Raw genomic sequence first — 14,782 nt, 5'->3', positions numbered from 1 at the left:
CAGATCCCCTTTTGTTGCCAGTTCAGTGGGTCCAGGTGGTTGAGTATCAGAGTGTTCCATCTCATTTCCCTTTGGGGTTGCTGTAGGTGATCTGGAAGTCTGGTTTTGAGACTTATTTACGTGTTTTCTCATTTCAACTGGGGAGGGGGGCTGTTAGCGCCTGCAGGGATTACCTCCTCTGAGCTGCATGAGGTGGGACAGGGGCCGGGAGCAGTGGTAGGGCTGGTGACCCAAAAGCCCCTTTCTGTGGGCTGGGAGCATCTGGAGGGATTGTGGCTGGGAAGCCCCTTCCTCTGGACCAGGAGCAGTGGGCTGGTGGCTCAGAAGCCTCTCCCTCTGGGCCGGGAGTGGTTGGAGGTATGGTGGCCTGGAAGCCCCTTCCTCTGGACCAGGAGCAGTGGGACGATGGCTAAGAAGCCCCTACCTCTGGGCCAGGAACAGCTAGACTCAGTACCTTGGTCTGGTGGTCTGGTGTCCTCTGCGTCTCTGTAGTGTGGAACCAGGTGGCTGCCTGTCTGCAGCGGGCTGACTCGGTGTCCTCTGCATGACTCAGGACCTCGGTTGGGCATGCACAGACCTTCCCGTGTGCAGCAGGCTGATTTGTCATATTCTGGGCAACTGGGGACCTCGGTAGGATGTGGGCAGACCTGCCTGTCTGCAGCAGGCCAACCTGGCGTGTTCCGTGTGACTCAGGACCTCGGTAGGGCATGGGCAGACCTGCCTGTCTGCAGCGGGGTTGTTAAAGAATAATTTAAAAGGCCTGGGATTTAGCTCAGTGGTTCCAGTGCCTGCCACGCAAACACAAAGTCCTAAGTTCGATCCCTGGTACCAAAAAAACAAAAAAAATTTAAAAGCACACCATTTAACATTAGACCCATTTTTTCTTTCTGATCCATGTGTATCTAGCATGAAAAACACTAAAGCATCTAAATTATGTAGCATATAAAATCATCTTGAGGTGAGGAATCCAAATTCATTCTAGATTTTTAATGAACGCAAGTCCATTGTGTGTGACAGCATGGGGAGGTACTGAAGACTGAACTCAGGGCCTTTGCACTGAACTACATTTTCAGCTATTTTTAATTTTTTTTGAGACAGGTTACTAAAGTTCTAAGCTGCTTGGGCTGAGCTCAAAATTGAGATCCTCCTGCCTCAACCTCTCTCAGAGCATTGAGACGACAGCCGTGCAACATCACACCTGTTCACAGATATAATCTTTAAGGACTCTTAAACCAATGAAAGCACATGAAATTATAAAGAGAAAAAAAAAATTCAGCTGAAAGTTCATCCAAAGTCAAATTTTACAAAACCCATGAGAAAGCAATTCACAGGAAAGTCAAAACTCATCAAATAGGAAGTTTTTTTTAATGTTTATGAAGCTTGATATCAAAATACCTTGAGGCAAAATTTAACTTGAAATAAAAATATTAGAGAAGATATAAAATAAATATGTAATACATTTCATATTATTAAACAAGTAAAATTGAGAAATCTTAATGAAATGACAAGAACTTAATAAAATATAGGTACTAGGAAAGAGTACCAAATAGAAATTCTAATCATGAAAAATGTGCTCTTTGGAATTCAAAACTCCATAGAAATTTTAAACAATGTATTCAATACAACTGAAGTTGAATTTGTTAAACAGAAAATAAATCAGAAAAAGTAACTTGCTGTGGCATGAAAATATAAATGATAGAAGAATGAAAGAAAAGATGGGAAGCCCCACATTTCTCTAGTAATATTTCTAGAAGAGGAGACTGAAGTGAACGTAAGAATTATCTGAAGAAGTAATTGATGAATATTTTCTCAGAGGTGATGTTAGAAATAAATCCCTAGAATGAAGAAGGACTTGGAATCGTGAGTAAAATACATTTTAAAAAATACAAGAGTATACACTTATATCAGGCATCTCTCTTCAACCCCACCTTCCCTTGTTACAGTTCTTATTAAGCTCTAGCAGAATTTTTATACGGATCACCCAACAGTGTCTTATTTACTTTTATGATCCCCTCACATCTATCCTTTCCCAAACTTTCTCCTCATTGCAGCACCTGCTGCTGTTACCAGAACAATTCTTTCAGTGGGGCCCACACATTGAGCCAGTGGATACATTCTTTCTCCTTTCTCCACACAGCCTCCGGTGGTTTTGAGATCTAAAGTTTAGTTCTAATGGAGATGTCTCAGTTGATCATCCATTTTCTCTTGGATCAACCTCCTTCCGGGCTTCCCTGCTCCTCCTCTGCACTCCTGCTCACCTGGATTATATCCTCTAATAAAATAAAGGCTTTGCTTTCTCTTCTGGAGAAACACGGCTAAAAAAATATTGCTAGGGAACTAGAGCACACTAATGGCAAAGAGAAGACTAAAGCAATGTGGAAGAAAGAATATTAAATAAGAAGAGCAGTTGGACTGGTAGCAATCTTTTTAGCAGTTACAATCAACGACAGGAAATAACTGAAAAATACTGTCTTTAAATTACTAATAGAAAAATAACCATTCAATTTTAAAATCAATACTCAACCAAACATATTAAGAAATGAGGGGCTGGGGATTTAGCTCAGTGGTTCCACTGCCTGCCTCCCAAGCACAAGGTCCCGAGTTCAATCCCTGGTACCAAAAAAAAAAAAAAAAAAGAAGAAGAAGAAATGAAATAAAATATTTTCAGACGATGGTAGAAATTTCTACTGCATAACCTTTTTAGGGAAAAAAAAGAAAAGGACTCGAGCTCCATAGCCAAGGATGGGTTTTATGTGATTAAAACCTGAGAGGGCCCACCGGTGAGCAAACACCAGAGCGCTGCTCCTCTCACAGTATGAGGGGGTTTTATGGGGTTTGTAGGAGGAGACTGTAATTATCTTGAGTTGAGATCTCTCTGCAACCTTTGACCACCTCAGTGCTGTGCCTGTGTATGTTTATCTACCAGCTGATGGTTTCAACAAGGGTCCATAAATCTTGGGCACCTGGGGGTGGCAGTTCTACCTCCCTCATTCTCGATTCTTAACAAGGGCCCATAAATCATGAGGTTTGAACTACTACCGTTCTGGTCAAGATAGCAGTTCTTTGACTCCCTCAACCCTCACTGATAGAACTTCTAAAGAATAAATTTCTGTAGAAGACCAGTTCCTGAGGAAAGAGTAGGGTTTATGAAACAGTAATGGACATAGAAATGGATACTCAAGAAGACAAATCCAAGAAGGATTAACTGTTAAAATATCACATAATTGAGTGATTAAATTTGAAACTGATTTTAAAATTAAGTGCAATTAAATTCTATATAATTACAAACAATGTGAGAGAAGACACAATCAATGGATGCTTTGAATTTTTCATTATTTCTGGGTATACTTGGAATGTAAAACATATGACTATGAAAATTCAAATAGGAATGTTATCATTTTAACCAAATAACACTACTATTTATAATAGATGACCTCCAAATCTGTTGAGGGGAATAAAAGACCATCGTGTGAAAAATTAAAGTTATAAAAAGAAATATACTATTTATGTAAAGTCAAAACACATACAACTAGGCAAGGAAAATGACATTGAGCTGGAACACTTTGAAGTGTGTGTCTAATATTTCATTTCTAAAGCAAAACTTTATTAGTCAAATACAGAACAGTTATATCTTGACTCTGAGTTTTAGATAGATTACATTTTTGGTTTTAATTTGAGAAAGTAATAAGTAAAAATTCAAAAAAATGTAATAGATATATGTCCTCTATTAACTCTTTGAATCTTGTATCTTGTTTTCTCTTCTTTTCCTCTTTGGACTAGTCTTTGGCCTCTATTCTTTCTCTTTCTTACCTATTTTTAGTAGATAATCTTATGAAATGAAAGAAAGAATTTATGTATTAAATATGTATCTGGAGCAATTCTACAGAATTTTCTGGAAAAGTAATTTCACAATTAAAATTATGATTAGGCCTAGTTCTCCTGCCTGCAAACCAGCTATGGCATGTCGAGACAACATCATTTTGGTCTCCGTTCACAACTAAAACCTCAATGATCTTGTGATGCTGTGATGCTCCAGGATAAGCCTACACCAGCTGAAGACATCCTGGGAGGAACAAAATCTTCGTCTGCATAGCATAGTTTCTCATTGTTCTAGGATTTTTGCTGCAAGTACCCTCTGAGTCACCTTTTACATTTGTTACTCTCCCATGTACTGAACTTTCTGCCCTGAGTCATCTGTTACACTTGTTTCTCCTGATGTTTTGAATAAAGCTGTGGTAAGCTTGGGAGCTTTCTTTTGCCACCCAAAGCAGCACTGATCAGGCCCAAAGCTCAGCTTCTTCTCAAAGTCTCGTTTTTTCTCTTTTCTGTCTAATAAATTAATTCGCCTTGTGCTGTTGTGGCTCACAGTAGACTAGGACTTACTGCAGAGGTTCTAGTAACATCCACTATCCCTGTTCCCTACAAATATGTACTGACATGAATAGTGAATGTGTTTTGCAAACTAAAATCATTATCATAAATAGAAACTCTTCACAAAACGTCATATTTTCCGATCAAAACCTACTTACCGTAATCTGTAATATTCTAAGGAGCATTTCAAAATTAGAAGATAAAAAATTTTATGTACCATATTTAAAAATTTATATTAAATTATTGTTTTAAATATTTTTAAATGAATAGCATCACAGTATGTGTCAGTTAAAGTTGATTGTGTCAATATGCTTGACTTGGGAGTCACCTAGCGTTTTGGTGGAGCGTACTTTGGGATGTGTCTGGGTTAATCATTGAGGAGTGACCTCAAGTACTACATCTGGACCCTCACCCCTTCCTCTATGGTGCTGCTCCCCTGTTCTGCTTCTCAGCTGCAGGTTTCTTCTGACCACACCCTTGTGCCATGATGTTCCTGCCTTGGAGGCACCCAACCATGTACTAAATCCCCTGAAAACATGAGCTAAATTTAACCTCTCCTTTTTCAAATTGTAGGTGTTGGGTATTGTGTCCCAGCAATGAGAAAACTGGCTAAGATATTATATAAACAAAAAAACTTACGTTGATGCCCTATGAAATTGTTATATTCTAGAACATTTCAGACTGGAATAGTCCTACGTATTATTTTGCCATGAATCTTCTATGTTCTTCTATGCAAGCAAACATTTCTGAGTGAAATTGCCATAAATAAACACTGAAAGAATCCAGTCATTTATGAAGAAAGCATTTATTTGTACACAATTATATATAACTTATGCGGGAGCTCTTAAATATCTAGCATACAAAGACAATCTATTAATCTAATGGCATATTTTATGAAAGAGGTGAGAGTGAACATACAATTGTTATGATAGTACGAATGCTATCAGAATTGTACTTGCAATACATTATAAAGTAGACTATTCACTGAGATAGAAAAAATAAATTTTTCAAGTGTGAGAAATTTTTAAAAAAATAGAAATTTTAACTTTTATTTCACAAAAAAGTAGAAAATATATGCTTCAGCAGTGAAAATGAAATGACAAAATAATAGAAAATATTTTCTTTCTGGTTACTAGGTTCTTCTAAGTAGACCTTTTAATTTCTCATTTCAATCCAAACAGTAATGCATTTTTCTGAAACTGAAATTTCACAGTATATAAGCATAATACTAAACTTAGTGTTGTATGAGATTTTCATATTTTATACAAATGTTATATGAGCAAAACCATCATTATCCTATGTCATCATAATGAGATTTCATAATATGAAGAGAACAAAACAAAATTGAAATAATGTATGAACATTCATATCTTATATTTAGTTCAACATTGGTGAAACACTATAAAATAATTTCTTAATGGTCATGAGCAAGAGCTCTCAAGACTGGAAAAATACTTCATATTCACAAACCTTGGCATTAATTTCATCATTCCCTTTAAACTACTGTGAACTGTGAACTTTTCTTAAAAGTCTATTTGAGAGGCCGGGGATTTAGCTCAGTGGTTCCTCCGCCTGCCCCGGAAGCGCAAGGTCCCGAGTTCGATCCCCAGTATCAAAAAAAAGTCTATTTGAGGTTATCTTTTATGGTTAACTATGATGCCCTATGTTTATTTTGTGTAAATAAAGGGAGTATTTAATTCTAACATCAGAATAAACCTTAAGTCTATTGAGACAATTGTTTCAGTCTACATATGTAACAAAAATCTGAGCTGATATTCATTACATACAATATGCTTCAGATTTATGTGTACAATGTTTGTTTCAAATTGATTTTCTATAGAACTTTATTATATGATTATTACTTCAAAAGAGATGAAAATCTTAAACCATATTATGTTTCATAAATATATGTATAGTTGGCAAAGTCTATAACCATGTCTCAGTCACTTCCTCATTGCTGGGCCAAAATACTTGACACCCACAAGTGAAAGGAGGAAGGGTTTATTTTAGCTCATGGTTTGTAGAGGTTTCAGTCCATAGTTGGCTGGCTCCAAGGCAGGGCAGCATGGCAGAGGAGAAACTGTCCACAGCAAAGCAGGCAGGAACCAGAAAGCCTGCCTTCTTCCATCTTTCCCTTTATATTCCATCCAATCTACAAGCCTATTGGTTGGTGTCACCCACACCCTGGGTGGGGCTTCCCATTACCCACACCCAGACAATGCTAAACATATCAGTGGACTAATCCAATTATCACACCCTTAATCCATATTCACACACCCTAGATCTAGCCACTTCAGAAAAGCTTCACCTATGAGTGCATGAGGCTTGGGAAACATCTAAATACAAACCATGATAAAGCACTTAAATCAAAGCTTTTAATTTGTATATTAGGTCTGTATTTTTTTGGAAAAGTTTCAAGCTTCTCAAAAAGCTGCAAGAACTCTATAATGAATGAGTATTTTAATTATCCTGGTATTAAATTAAAGCCCCCCCACCACACAAACACTCACCTCTTTTTTTATCAAACAATCTCAAATTAGGCTAATAACACCATATTCCACCCCTAAATACTTCACAATGCCACTGTGTACAATAAGGACCTTTTTCTACATATGCATGTCATTATTCCCACAATTAAGAAAATGAACTTTTTAATACTATTATTCACTGTACTAAAACTGTCCTCATTTTGCTCAAAATGTACTTTATGGCTATATGGGTAATCAACTTCAACTATCATATTTCTTCTATAATGGCTCATTAGTTTTCCATGATCTACAAGAGTTGATATGGTTTCCTGTAGTTTTAAAGGCACTGAATAAAAGGATTTGTTAATGGTACTGAATCAAAGTATTCAGTATGTTCCACATTCAGGATTCATCTGAATGCATCCTTGTGTTTAGATTCAGAGCAAATATTAACAGCAAAGACACCATATAGGTGATGTTGTGAAACATCCACTGCATTTCATTAATAGGCATATGTCACCAGACCATAACACTATTAGTGTTTATGAGGTGACCACTGAACCAGTGATATCTTCATTGTAAAGTTATATTTTCCATTTGTAATTAATAGGTAAATAGGCTGGGCATGGTGGTGCATGCCTGTAATCCCAGCACTTGGGAGGCTGAGGCAGGAGATCATCGTGAGTTCAAGGCTAGCCTGGGCTACATAGTGAGTTCAAGTCCAGCCTGAAGTACATTGCATGACGCTGTCTCATAAAAAAATAGGTGACTAAATTGATTGTGAATATCTTGTTCTTCACACATTTTGTGCCACATGGTTTTAATCACTGATACTTACATAAACCTGTTATAGCACCAAAAGTTATGAAATAGTAAGCTTTTAATTCTGAAATCCCTTTTATGTTTTTACTGAGATTAGTTGGTAAGAGAAAACATTTATTATTTTCCTCATCTCTCTCAGTTCTTCTTACAAATATTTCTTTCCCTAGTCATGCAAAATTTTTACTAATTCATTACTATTATTAGTCTCTTTAATGATCACATTGTACCAACTTTATCCATTGGACTCACATTCACAAAAGCTGAATCCTTTTGATTTACTCTCATATCTCCAAGTATATCAGCTAGGGTTCACTAGAGGAACAACAGCTTCCTGCAGACTCAAGGATAGAAGAAAGCAAAAAGGCCAGAGGCTCCAGCTAAAACTGGAGCTCACTGCAGAGTCTCATGCATGTCCATATCGGAAAGCTGAAGGGTCTGTGCTAGAAGGCTGAAGTCTGTGATGGAAGCCTGAATAAACTGGAGACAACTACCCAAAGGTGATGGTAAAGACTGGAGCTTCTCTGAAGTAGCAAAAGGTAAGACTTACTTCTTCTTTCCCTTTTTATTCCATCCAGACTATTGGTTGGTGCCACCCATATTCAGAGAGGGTCTTCTCCATTTGCCAATCACATCAATCATCCAGACACACCCAGAATTTTGCTCCACTAATCTGCTAGGTGTTTCTCAATCTGTTAAAGTTGATGTCACAATTAACTATCACACAAAGGAAGTTTGCTTCATTTCAGCAGAAGTTTATTTTTACAAATCAAGATACCAATTTTATTTATACTTATTGGTACTGGTATGCCAACAATGTCAACATTTCAAAATCTTACAGTTATTTGTGATTCTAATCATTTTTTTCTAATTTTTTTCTACAGTTAGAATATAATTGCTATAGTAGGATAGTAAGACACAGATTCATTAATGATTGACACAGTGAAGAAAAGGTGTATATTTTGATTCTGCACTTTTGTTTCATTTTTAGGACTTCTAACCTCTTCCACTTTTTTTGTTCTCTTCATTTCCAAATGCCCAGAGATGGCTTACTTTTTTCCAAGGTGCTGTTTTCTTCAACTGTACTGTCCTGCAATGACTGTTACCTCCATACCCGTACTTTTGGGTCCCTTTGAATTCTTAGTGGCCAGTGTTGTGATCCTTCTTTTACTTATTATTTTCCCACTCAAATCAGGACTTAACTTTAAAAGGGAAATGTATCTGTATTCTTGCACTGCTATTATCCTGCTGCATTTTCCCGATGTTTGAAATAGTCTAGGGTTAAATCTTCCTTGAGCCTAGGCTCCAGAGCAAGGTCTGTTGGTTTTAGAAATGTTTTCTTTTCCTATTAGATGGCAACTCAAGTTGCACTATTATTTGACTTCTGGCTATGCTCTTGGTACACGATTTATGTTGTTTTATTTACTTTCCTTGTTGATCTGCATGGGTTTTGGAGCATGTGTAGAAAGATTATGATTTACAAAGGTGCTATTATTCTACAGAAATTCAGAGGTCTGAAATATAATTCTGTGAAGCCAACCTGACTCCATTTGTGTAAAGTTGAGTAATTCCGGGGGGCTGCCTTCCCTATCCCCCTTGTGAGTCCCCTCAGTTAATGCATGCAGACTGCCATCCTGTGTGAATCTGCAAATGTTATCTTTACTGCCTTGTAAACAGGATACCTGTGTAAGTCTGCAACTATGCTTTCCCCTGGAGTGGGATTAATATGAGAAAATGGAAAAATAGGAACAAAATCTTTGTAAATAGGGAGGAATGGAGGGGTTGAAGGGAGGGCTGGGCAAGGGTGAAAAATAAGAACCAAGAGAGACTATGTAAAGGTGCAAATTTCCAATGATGAATGTCATTGTATTGTATACCTAAAATGTACCAATGATTAGAATGAATAATCGATAATGCAAAATAGGAAGAAAAGGTCCAAAGGGGTAGGGGTAGTGGGAGGGGCAGGGGAAAGGAAAGAAGGGAAAGGAAAAATGATGAGAAATGGAAAAATGGAAATAAAGTCTTTGTAAATAGGGAAGGGTGGAGGGGGTGAAGGGAAGGCTAGGAATGGGGAAAAAATAAGAACCAAGATGCATTATGTAAAGGTACAATTCCCAATGAGAAATGTAGTTGTGTTGTATACCTACAATGTACCAATAAAAGAATTTAATAAAGTGAAAAACAAATCTGCAACTATGTTATCTTTACTACCTTGTAAACAGAAGACCTTGCAAAATCAGGCATTTTGTTTTAATTAAACTGTGTGAAACTGCCCCACCCCCACTGACTTAGCAAAATTCTGCTCCTGTGAAGTTCCACTTGTGCTCTCCCTCTCCCTGAGCTTTCCCCAAATAGAAGAGCCCTTAAAAGGACCCTGAAAACTGTCTTTCCTTTGTCAAGAACTTTTGTGGCCTGAGCCATTCTCAATCAGCTGGCTTATAATAAAGGACTACATTCAATTCAGAGTTTGGCACATCTCTATAGTTCTAACTCACCCGGCCCTATTACAATTCTAAGTTTAGAAATTATTTTTATGACTTATTTCAGTGTTCAAATTGCCTTGAATTTTGAATTATTGCTCATTTAAAAGAGGGAAAGACTTTAAAAATATACACGTTACCAATTCATTGTAACATTGATAGTAACTCTATACTTAATTCTGGCTTAAGGATCATGCCTCTGAACCAAGTCACTTGATATTTTTTAAATTCAGCTGCACTGCTCTGAAAATTTAAAAACCAAACAAAGAAGTGAAGAGTACTTTTTCTTAATTTACTTGGTTCTACTAAGGAGTCAATGACTTGCTTATGTGCCTCCTGACTTTTGATGTGTTAAGCAAAAAAGTTAATTGTAATCTGTCTTTCATTTCTTTCCATGTCTTTGCTGTTCACCTTGTTAGGCAGTCGGTAAACAGATACATGCCTTTTTAAAATTAAGAAACAATAAACCAAGTGAAAATACCAAAAAATGGCATTGGGAAATGATTACAGCACCCAATTAAATATAAGAAAATCTAGGAACATATCAAAGTCATTTAAAATTCCCAGGCAGACATGATCAATGTCCTCTTAAAGTTTAACAAGTAAATTTTCCATTGTGTAAATCAGATCATTGCAATCAATTGTCTCCCTCTCTGCACTAGTTTACAAGGATTACAAAAGGGGAATTCTCTGATTTGAATATAGTTTTAATGTGTTCCCTAAAGGTTGGTGCACTGCAAACTTGATCTTCAATGTGTCAACTCTGGGAAGTAGTGAAACATTTAAGAGGAAGCGTCTCATGGGAAGTGATTAGATCATAACAGGCATGACCCTCAAATGAGATTATGTTGTTCTTATGGGACCCCAATTAGTTCCTTTCAGAATAGGTTACTATAAATGAATAAGACTGGCCCTTCTCCACTCTGTGTCTTCCTATATTGCAAAATGGGCTCTCCCTTTCACATACACCTGCCATAAGTTGATGCAGTCAAAAGACCCCTCAGCAGAGGCCAATCTAATAAGCCCCTTGAATCTCGAATGTTTTAGCCTTCAAAACTGTGAGCTAAATAAACTTCTTTTATTGTAAAGTACCCAGCCTCGGGTATTTTGTACTGATGCAAATAGACCAATAGAATAAAGATAATTTACTCCTTCTATACACTCCTCATCTTGCTTTGGGCAAGGGGAATAGTCGTGAAGCAGGAATAGAATGAAAGAAAAACCCACTAAATAGATGTAAGAAGGCCAATTGGAATTCAAAATTATAATATGGCTTCTTACCAACTTGAATCTGTGACCCCACTTCCTAATGCAAGGACCTCTGGTAAATTACTATAGATCGTAAGAGACCACATTTTCTAAACTAGTGAAACTTAAATAGCTGCAAGCCAAAGCAGAATATACAGACAATAGTCTGTTTTAATCCTTCTCTGACTTATTAAAAAAAATTTTTCCCCATTAAGTTTATTGGTACATTTTAGGCATAAAATACATTTACATACATCACTGGGATATTGTACCATTACATGAGTCTCTTGGTTCTTATTTTTTTCCCCTTCCCCTGCCCTCCCTTCACCCCTCCACCCTTCCCTATTTGCAAAGATTTTGTTTCCATTTTTTTCCTTTTCTCATATTTTTTCTTTTCCCTTCTTTCCTTTCCCCTACCCCTCCCACTTCCCCTGCTCCTTTAGACCTTTACTTATTATTACACAATATCAATTATACATTTTTAAAATTACTATATCAAGACCTAGGTGACATTACCACAGATTTTACAGAATTTAAAAGGATATAGAAAGCATATTTCAAAAATCTGTTTTGAAATAAATTTGGCAACTTCTAAGAAGTTCCTTGGAAGACAAATTAATGAAACTAACACTGGAGGAAATATAAAATTTGAATAGAACCTATTCAAGAAAGTATATTCCTAGCTTGAAAACCTACCTATATGACTACAACACGCTCATATACATTTTAACTGATAAATTATATCAAATATGTAAAGCAGAAAAAAACGGAACACTTCTCCCCTCATTTTAGGAAATCAACATTGTGCTAATCCTAAAACTGGATAAAGATAATAGAAGAAAAAAGTATGAACATAGATAGAAATTTGTTTAACAAAACAAACTTTTAGAAGTCAGATCTGGCAGTATGTAGAAAGTGGTTTTATTATAGGGATGGCAGTGTTGGTTCAGCATTGGAAGATCCACCCCCAAAAGTCATCATTTTAACAGAGGCAAGGGAAAAGCCATATGATCCTGTCACTAGTTGGAGAAAAAGTATTGGACTAAATTCTACAGCTGTTCATGGCAAAAGCTATCAGGAGACTAGGAGTAGAACAGAACCTTCTCAACAGATTAAAGGTATATACTCCGTACTTCCAGCGAGAACACCTTATATGAATGGAGAAGATACAATGCTTTCTCCTTAAGGTGGGGAACAAGGGCAGATATGCTTACTCTTTATCTGTCCATTAAACTTTGAAACCTAGGCCCAACCCAAAATAGTCTGGCAATAAAATGACACAACTAGGATAGGATTGGCAAGGCAGAAGCAAAATCTTTCTATGTAGATGAAATGATCATCTACAGAGAAAATACTAAGAAATCTCTAGGAGCCCCTAGAACTTGTATTTGAATTTACCAGGATTAGAAAACACAGGGTATGTATAAAAATTCAGGTCTATATATACTTGCTATAAATGAAGAATTGGTTATTGAAATTTAAAAGTTATGCAGGAGTACAAAGGACCTAGAAAAGTAAAACAACAACAACAACAAAAACAGTGTTGGAAGGCATTTAGTACCTAATTTTAAGACTTCTTCTAAAGCTACAGTAATCAAGGTAGTGTTGGTATAAGGAAAGACATATAGTTCATTTGAATAAAACAGAGAATCTAGAAATAGAACCACACATATATGGTCCACTGAGTTTTGAAAGATTATTTAATATTAACATTTTATAGAATATAAACTCAATTCAAGAGCTGAGGAAAAGATAGTGTTTTCAGCAAATGGCACTAGAACACCTGGTATCCGTATATAAAAAATTGCCCTCAACCCTTTATTTCCATACATAAAAAAAATTTGAAGGTATCTATGAACCTAAATATGAAAGCCTAAAAGTATAAAACTTTAAGAAGAAATTATAAGGGAAAATGTTTATGAATTTATGGTAGGCTAGAACTACCTGGGATACAAAAAACATGATGTATAAAAGAAAAAAATTGATAAATGAGATTCCATCAAAATTTAGAACTTTAAATGACATCATTTAAATGAAAAGTAGTCCTTCAACAGACCATATTTACAATGCATATAACCTATGACCAGAATATATAAAGAACTCTTACAGCTCATTAATAGACAACCCAATTAAAATGTAGACATAAGAAGATGATAAATAGCCAGTACAGCACAAGAAAATGTGTGCAACTCTAGAATCAGAAAAATACTAATCAGTACAATATCAAGATTGAATTATACACTCATTAGGGAAATGAAATTAAAATTTTTAAAAGCCTTGTCATGACTTTTTCTTTTTGTTGGATTCTCCCCCTTCGTGTTTAATTTGTCACACCCAATGGATTCATTCTTCTGGGCTTCCTAGGGTTGTGATCATCATTGTCTTTTCCTAGGATATTGTCTAAAATTTTTTGGAGTGCTGGTTTGGTATTCATGAAGTTCCTGAGGTGCTCTTTATCATGAAAGTATCTTATTTCTCCATCAATTTTGAAAGATAGTTTTGCAGGGTACATCAATCTGGGTTGGAGGCTGTTTTCCTTTAGGGCTTGAAATACATCACTCCAAGCTCTTCTTGCCTTGCGGGTTTGCATTGAGAAGTCTGCTGTGATTCTGATGGGCTTTCCCTTATATGTGATTTGTTTCTTTTCTCTCACTGCTTGTAGAATTTTGTTCTTCTGTTGGGTTTCTGGAATCCTATCTATTATATGCCTATGTGTAGATTTTTTTTTGATCAAGGCTATTTGGAGTCCTATATGCCTCATATCTGCATGTCAAGTCCTTTTCCCCTGCTTTGGAAGTTTTCTGCCATCACTTTTGTGAACAGTTGTTTTATGTCATCTGCACTCTCTCTTCTTTCTTCAGTCTTATGTTATTCTTCTTTGCATTGTCTAGCAGCTGCTGGATTGATTTCTCATGTTCCTTTTCAATTTTAAAGCAATTTTTCTTTTCCTGGTCACTAATTGCAATCTTATCATCTATATGTGAAATTCTATCCTCACATTGGTTCATTCTGATGCTTAGACATTTGATGGAGTTTTTAATCTCCTGGAAATCTGTTTGCATCTGTTTTATGGATTCCATTTGTTTCCTATGTTGGGATTCCATCATGTTCCTCAGATCCTCTATTTTTTTATCTGTGTCCTCTCTAGATTTATTAATCATGTCTTGCACTATAAGCACAATCTTTGCTGTTATCTGAGTAATTATTTCTGATTTCATTTTTCCCGGATCCTCTTTTGTTGCCAGTTCAGAGAGTCCAGGTGGCTGAGTATCAGATTATTCCATCTCATTTCCCTTTGGAGTTTCTGTAGGTGATCTGGAAGTCTGTTTTTCAGGCTTGTTCGTGTGTCTTCTTATTTCCATGGGGGTGGAGGGTGCTTCTGGCACCTGTGTGGCT

This window comes from Heterocephalus glaber, unplaced genomic scaffold (genome assembly GCF_053883595.1).
Source record: "Heterocephalus glaber isolate CG9 unplaced genomic scaffold, H.glaber_assembly_v1.0 deba00001547, whole genome shotgun sequence".
Lineage (NCBI taxonomy): Eukaryota > Metazoa > Chordata > Mammalia > Rodentia > Bathyergidae > Heterocephalus > Heterocephalus glaber.
The sequence above is the reverse complement of the archived record's forward strand: the minus strand, read 5'-3'. Positions refer to the sequence as shown.